Genomic DNA, 7986 nt, shown 5'->3' with positions numbered 1-7986 from the left:
TAGCTCCAGCCATCCTGTGTCAATCCAGGAATACCATCCTGAGGTCAAACTACACCCTACATTACAAATTTCAAGTCCCTGGGCCCTGTCCTATTACACTTATAGGCCAGACGGCGCAGCAGGGCAGAGCAGCTCCGGACCAAACCCACACAGGCACCCGTGACACAGGTGATGACAAACGAGGGAAAGCGACGAGGAGAGAAAACTCTCGGCGAGAAGAATGACCACAAGCACATCGAAGGGCTGAGACTAAAGACATGGGACACAAGATGCCCAAAAGAGACAGAAAGCACAACAGACAAGTGACATGACACGCACCGGGACCACTCTGCTCTGCCCACATCAGCATTGTGATCAAAAGTGAGACTTTCCCTTTAGGGGACCTAAAGGGGCCCCTTCTTAGACATCCCCATCTCTGAAGCTGACTCAATATTCCCTCACGGCGAGCCCCGACCCGACACCCCGCTTTCATCCCCTCAACTTATCTCTGGCGCATCCAGGGATGCGAATCCTCCTCGGGCGCAAAAGAAGGCCTCTTTGCCATCCAGGAAACTCCTGCCATCATCAGGCTGTTGTCTCTTGGGCGGCTGCGATAAAAAAGACCCAAACTTCAAGGCCTGAACTTAGTGGCACGTGGGCCAAAACCCTATGGTTCCTGTACTCACCGTCTCCTAAGATGGCAGGGGTTCTCGGGCCGCACGCTTTGGCCGTGCTGTGAGGCCGACGCCACCGTTGCAGGGTACACCTGAGTTAAGAGGAGACAAGGTGATGTGCCATTGCAGAAACTTGAGTGGACACCCGCTCCTCCCTCCCTCCCTGCCTCACCCCACCTCCTCGGCCATGGCCAAAGGCAACACGGAGAGCACCTTCAAATGGAAAAGGTAATGGTTTCTTCTCAGAGTTCCAAGATACTTGGGGAGGGCTCACGAGGGCAGCGAGCCGGGTACGTCAGCTGGGCGGTGAGGGGGTTCGGCATAATACAAGTGGACCGCCTAAAACGCACAAATGACAAGGGATGTTAAGAGCTGCACCAGAACCTGGCACCCAAGCAATAACAACTTTTTCTTTCCACCCGTCACTGCTTACCTCACTCGCTTGACATTGACTGCTGCTATCTAGCTTTACCTCCTAAAAATAAAGACAGAGAACTAGGCTGTAACATAGCCACCATTTACCCTTGCCCTGCAAACACAAACGGTGACTGAACTTCCTGCAGGAACCCCCTCAGCCGGTATGGGGGCGCTCTGCCACGGAGTTAATCCATCTGCCTCTGAAAGAAAGCAATGACAAAAGTTCAAAGGGTCGCATGAGAACTTAGCAGCTCCAGCCATCCTGTGCCCATCCAGGAATACCACCGAGAGGCCAAACTACATCCCACATCACAAATTTCAAGTCCCCGGGCCTTGTCCTATCGCACCTATACTCCAGACTATGCAGCAGGGCAGAGCAGCTCCAGGCCAAACCCACGTAGGCCCCAGCAACACAGGAGATGACAAACAAGGGGGAGCAACAAGGAGAGAAAATTCGCTGCAAGAAGAATGACCACAAAGGCACCTCAAAGGGCTAAGGAAAATGATGTGCAACATGAAATGCCCAAAAGACACAGAAGACACGATAGACGAGTAAGGCAACACACACTGGACTGCTCTGCCGTATGCGCCTCAGCATTGTGATCTAAAGTGAGACTTTCCCTTTATGTGGCCTAAGGGGCCCTTTCTTGGGCAGCCCCATCTCCAGAGCTAATTCAAAAATCCCTCCCGGCGACTCCTGACCAGGCACCCCGCTCTCATCCCCTCTGTGGGGCATAGCCCTCAACTTATGTCTCAGATGTCCGGACATGCTAATCTGTGTCAGGTGTGAGAGAAGGCCACCTCGCCATCTGGGAAGTAACATCTATCACTATCACTGGGCCATTATCTCTTAGTCGGCTACCATAAAGTGAACCAAACATTAAGGGGTGAACTTAGTGGCACGTCAGCCAAAACCCAACAATTTCTCTACTCACCGTCTACTAAGAGGGCCAGGCTCCTCGGGGCCCCATGCTTCGGCCACGCTCCAAGACTGACGCCGTCATCGTGGCGCATACCTAAGATAAGAGGAGACAAGGCACTGTGGCACCACTGAAACTTTAACAGACCCTGGCTCCTCCTCCCTCCCTGACTCACCGCAACTCGTCTGCCGTTGCCTTCATGTGGAAAAGGTCAAGGCTTCATCGCAGAGTCTCATGATACCTGTGGAGAGCTCACAAGGACGGCAAGCGGGGTACGTCGGCCAGTAGGCGAGGGGGTACAGCGTAATACAACTGGACCACCTAAAAGGCACAAATGACAATGGGTGTTAAGAGCTGCACCAGAACCTGGAACCCAAGCAATAACAACTTTTTCTTTCTGCCGGTCACTGCTTACCTCACTCGCTTGACCTTGACTGCTGAGATGTGCCTTTACCTCCTAAAAATGAAGACAGAGAACTAGGCTGTAACATAGCCACCATTTACCCTTGCCCTACAAACACAAACGGTGACTCACCTTCCTGCAGGAACCCCCTCAGCCGGTGTGGGGCACTCTGCAGTGGATTTAATCCGTCTGCATCTGCAAGAAAGTGATGACAAAAGTCAAAGGGCTGCAGGAGAACTTAACGTCTCTGACAATCCTGTGTCAATCTAGGAATGCCATCTACAGGCCAAACTACACTCTACACTACAAATTTCAAGTCCCTGGGCCTTGTCCTATTACATCCATACACCAGGCTGTGCAGCAGGGCAGAGCAGCTCCGGGACAAACCCAAGCAGGCACCTGTGACACAGAAGACGACAAATGAGTGGGTGCAACGAGGAGCAAAACTCTAGGCTAGATGATCACAAGGACCAAGAGAATGAGGAATTAGACGACCAAGGCAAGACCGATGGTGAGCAAACGAGGCTCCAACAACCCTGGCAGAAGAGGACGCTAACAGAAAGACTTAAACCAAGAACCGCAAAGATGGATGCCTGAGAACCGTACGGGCAGAATCCTCTAGCTGTCTTCGCATTCTTACAAGTCCTCATCCCCTATAATGGATCATTGTGGTGCACAGCTGTCGATGCAGCTCAGAACAAGACCAGAAAAGACACCCGACTCAACATTGCTAAAGAGATGCAATTCTGAATGAAGTTCCAAGCTCAAGAGTCAAAGGATCGATGGTATCAGGACCACAATGAGGAACACCAAGAGCAGAGATGCTAAGAATAACGCCCAGCGTTTGCAATGAGCAGCTCAGAGGGCTAAGACAAAAGACCTGTGACACGAGATGCCCAAAAGACAGAGAACACACAATAGACAAGTGACATGCACCAGGACTGCTCTGCCCTGCACACCTGGGCACCGTGATCAAAATTAAGATTTTCTCTTTATGTTGGCCTAAGGGTCCCCTTCTTGGGTATCCCCACCTCCAAATCCGACTCAAAAATCCCTCCTGGCGAGGCCCAACTCAACACTCTGCTGTCACCCCATCTGTGGGTCACAAGCCTTGACTTATCTCTCAGACGTCCACCTCAGGTGCAAAAGAAGGCCACCTTGCCATCCGAGAAGCTCCTGCTGTCACCGGGCTGTTCTCTCTTAGTCGGCTACAACAAAGAAAACCGAACAAACATCAGTGCATGAACTTAGTGGCACCTCAGCCAAAACCCGACAATTCCGCTACTCACCGTCTCCTAATAGGGCCAGGGTCCTCGGGCCGCACGCTTTGGCCACGCACCGATACTGACACTGTCATTGCAAGGTATACCTGGATTAGGAGGAGACAAGGTGATGCGGCATTGCTGGGACTTGAGCAGACCCTCACTCCTCCTCCCTGACTCAATGCAACTCCCCAGCCGTTGCCAAAGGCTGCTCAGAAAGACCCTTCGAACGGAAAAAGTGAAGGCTTGGTTGAATAGTCCCATAATATTTTCAGAGGGCTCACAAGGGTGGCGAGCCAGGTCTGGCAGCAAGGAGGCTCGGACAATACAAGCAGACCACCTAAAACACACAAATGACAACGGATGCTTAGAGCTGTACCAAAACTCGACACCCAAGGAATGAAAACTTTTTCTTTCCACCACTCACCGCTTACCTTGCTCACCTCACTCTGACTGCTGCTATCCAGCTTAACCTCCTAAAAACAAAGAACAATGCTGTAACATAGCCACCATTTCCACTTGCCCTGCAAACACAAACGGTAACTCACCTTCCTGCGGGAACCCCCTCACCTGGTGCAGGGTGCTCTGCCACAGATTTAATCCGTCTGCATCTGAAAGAAAGTGATGACAAAAGTAAAAGCGGTGCACAGGAACTTAATAGCTCCAGCCATCCTGTGTCAATCCAGGAATACCATCCTGAGGTCAAACTACACCCTACATTACAAATTTCAAGTCCCTGGGCCCTGTCCTATTACACTTATAGGCCAGACGGCGCAGCAGGGCAGAGCAGCTCCGGACCAAACCCACACAGGCACCCGTGACACAGGTGATGACAAACGAGGGAAAGCGACGAGGAGAGAAAACTCTCGGCGAGAAGAATGACCACAAGCACATCGAAGGGCTGAGACTAAAGACATGGGACACAAGATGCCCAAAAGAGACAGAAAGCACAACAGACAAGTGACATGACACGCACCGGGACCACTCTGCTCTGCCCACATCAGCATTGTGATCAAAAGTGAGACTTTCCCTTTAGGGGACCTAAAGGGGCCCCTTCTTAGACATCCCCATCTCTGAAGCTGACTCAATATTCCCTCACGGCGAGCCCCGACCCGACACCCCGCTTTCATCCCCTCAACTTATCTCTGGCGCATCCAGGGATGCGAATCCTCCTCGGGCGCAAAAGAAGGCCTCTTTGCCATCCAGGAAACTCCTGCCATCATCAGGCTGTTGTCTCTTGGGCGGCTGCGATAAAAAAGACCCAAACTTCAAGGCCTGAACTTAGTGGCACGTGGGCCAAAACCCTATGGTTCCTGTACTCACCGTCTCCTAAGATGGCAGGGGTTCTCGGGCCGCACGCTTTGGCCGTGCTGTGAGGCCGACGCCACCGTTGCAGGGTACACCTGAGTTAAGAGGAGACAAGGTGATGTGCCATTGCAGAAACTTGAGTGGACACCCGCTCCTCCCTCCCTCCCTGCCTCACCCCACCTCCTCGGCCATGGCCAAAGGCAACACGGAGAGCACCTTCAAATGGAAAAGGTAATGGTTTCTTCTCAGAGTTCCAAGATACTTGGGGAGGGCTCACGAGGGCAGCGAGCCGGGTACGTCAGCTGGGCGGTGAGGGGGTTCGGCATAATACAAGTGGACCGCCTAAAACGCACAAATGACAAGGGATGTTAAGAGCTGCACCAGAACCTGGCACCCAAGCAATAACAACTTTTTCTTTCCACCCGTCACTGCTTACCTCACTCGCTTGACATTGACTGCTGCTATCTAGCTTTACCTCCTAAAAATAAAGACAGAGAACTAGGCTGTAACATAGCCACCATTTACCCTTGCCCTGCAAACACAAACGGTGACTGAACTTCCTGCAGGAACCCCCTCAGCCGGTATGGGGGCGCTCTGCCACGGAGTTAATCCATCTGCCTCTGAAAGAAAGCAATGACAAAAGTTCAAAGGGTCGCATGAGAACTTAGCAGCTCCAGCCATCCTGTGCCCATCCAGGAATACCACCGAGAGGCCAAACTACATCCCACATCACAAATTTCAAGTCCCCGGGCCTTGTCCTATCGCACCTATACTCCAGACTATGCAGCAGGGCAGAGCAGCTCCAGGCCAAACCCACGTAGGCCCCAGCAACACAGGAGATGACAAACAAGGGGGAGCAACAAGGAGAGAAAATTCGCTGCAAGAAGAATGACCACAAAGGCACCTCAAAGGGCTAAGGAAAATGATGTGCAACATGAAATGCCCAAAAGACACAGAAGACACGATAGACGAGTAAGGCAACACACACTGGACTGCTCTGCCGTATGCGCCTCAGCATTGTGATCTAAAGTGAGACTTTCCCTTTATGTGGCCTAAGGGGCCCTTTCTTGGGCAGCCCCATCTCCAGAGCTAATTCAAAAATCCCTCCCGGCGACTCCTGACCAGGCACCCCGCTCTCATCCCCTCTGTGGGGCATAGCCCTCAACTTATGTCTCAGATGTCCGGACATGCTAATCTGTGTCAGGTGTGAGAGAAGGCCACCTCGCCATCTGGGAAGTAACATCTATCACTATCACTGGGCCATTATCTCTTAGTCGGCTACCATAAAGTGAACCAAACATTAAGGGGTGAACTTAGTGGCACGTCAGCCAAAACCCAACAATTTCTCTACTCACCGTCTACTAAGAGGGCCAGGCTCCTCGGGGCCCCATGCTTCGGCCACGCTCCAAGACTGACGCCGTCATCGTGGCGCATACCTAAGATAAGAGGAGACAAGGCACTGTGGCACCACTGAAACTTTAACAGACCCTGGCTCCTCCTCCCTCCCTGACTCACCGCAACTCGTCTGCCGTTGCCTTCATGTGGAAAAGGTCAAGGCTTCATCGCAGAGTCTCATGATACCTGTGGAGAGCTCACAAGGACGGCAAGCGGGGTACGTCGGCCAGTAGGCGAGGGGGTACAGCGTAATACAACTGGACCACCTAAAAGGCACAAATGACAATGGGTGTTAAGAGCTGCACCAGAACCTGGAACCCAAGCAATAACAACTTTTTCTTTCTGCCGGTCACTGCTTACCTCACTCGCTTGACCTTGACTGCTGAGATGTGCCTTTACCTCCTAAAAATGAAGACAGAGAACTAGGCTGTAACATAGCCACCATTTACCCTTGCCCTACAAACACAAACGGTGACTCACCTTCCTGCAGGAACCCCCTCAGCCGGTGTGGGGCACTCTGCAGTGGATTTAATCCGTCTGCATCTGCAAGAAAGTGATGACAAAAGTCAAAGGGCTGCAGGAGAACTTAACGTCTCTGACAATCCTGTGTCAATCTAGGAATGCCATCTACAGGCCAAACTACACTCTACACTACAAATTTCAAGTCCCTGGGCCTTGTCCTATTACATCCATACACCAGGCTGTGCAGCAGGGCAGAGCAGCTCCGGGACAAACCCAAGCAGGCACCTGTGACACAGAAGACGACAAATGAGTGGGTGCAACGAGGAGCAAAACTCTAGGCTAGATGATCACAAGGACCAAGAGAATGAGGAATTAGACGACCAAGGCAAGACCGATGGTGAGCAAACGAGGCTCCAACAACCCTGGCAGAAGAGGACGCTAACAGAAAGACTTAAACCAAGAACCGCAAAGATGGATGCCTGAGAACTGTACGGGCAGAATCCTCTAGCTGTCTTCGCATTCTTACAAGTCCTCATCCCCTATAATGGATCATTGTGGTGCACAGCTGTCGATGCAGCTCAGAACAAGACCAGAAAAGACACCCGACTCAACATTGCTAAAGAGATGCAATTCTGAATGAAGTTCCAAGCTCAAGAGTCAAAGGATCGATGGTATCAGGACCACAATGAGGAACACCAAGAGCAGAGATGCTAAGAATAACGCCCAGCGTTTGCAATGAGCAGCTCAGAGGGCTAAGACAAAAGACCTGTGACACGAGATGCCCAAAAGACAGAGAACACACAATAGACAAGTGACATGCACCAGGACTGCTCTGCCCTGCACACCTGGGCACCGTGATCAAAATTAAGATTTTCTCTTTATGTTGGCCTAAGGGTCCCCTTCTTGGGTATCCCCACCTCCAAATCCGACTCAAAAATCCCTCCTGGCGAGGCCCAACTCAACACTCTGCTGTCACCCCATCTGTGGGTCACAAGCCTTGACTTATCTCTCAGACGTCCACCTCAGGTGCAAAAGAAGGCCACCTTGCCATCCGAGAAGCTCCTGCTGTCACCGGGCTGTTCTCTCTTAGTCGGCTACAACAAAGAAAACCGAACAAACATCAGTGCATGAACTTAGTGGCACCTCAGCCAAAACCCGACAATTCC

The sequence above is a fragment of the Coloeus monedula genome (assembly GCF_965178545.1).
Source record: "Coloeus monedula genome assembly, chromosome: Z".
Classification (NCBI taxonomy): Eukaryota; Metazoa; Chordata; class Aves; order Passeriformes; family Corvidae; genus Coloeus; species Coloeus monedula.
The sequence above is the reverse complement of the archived record's forward strand: the minus strand, read 5'-3'. Positions refer to the sequence as shown.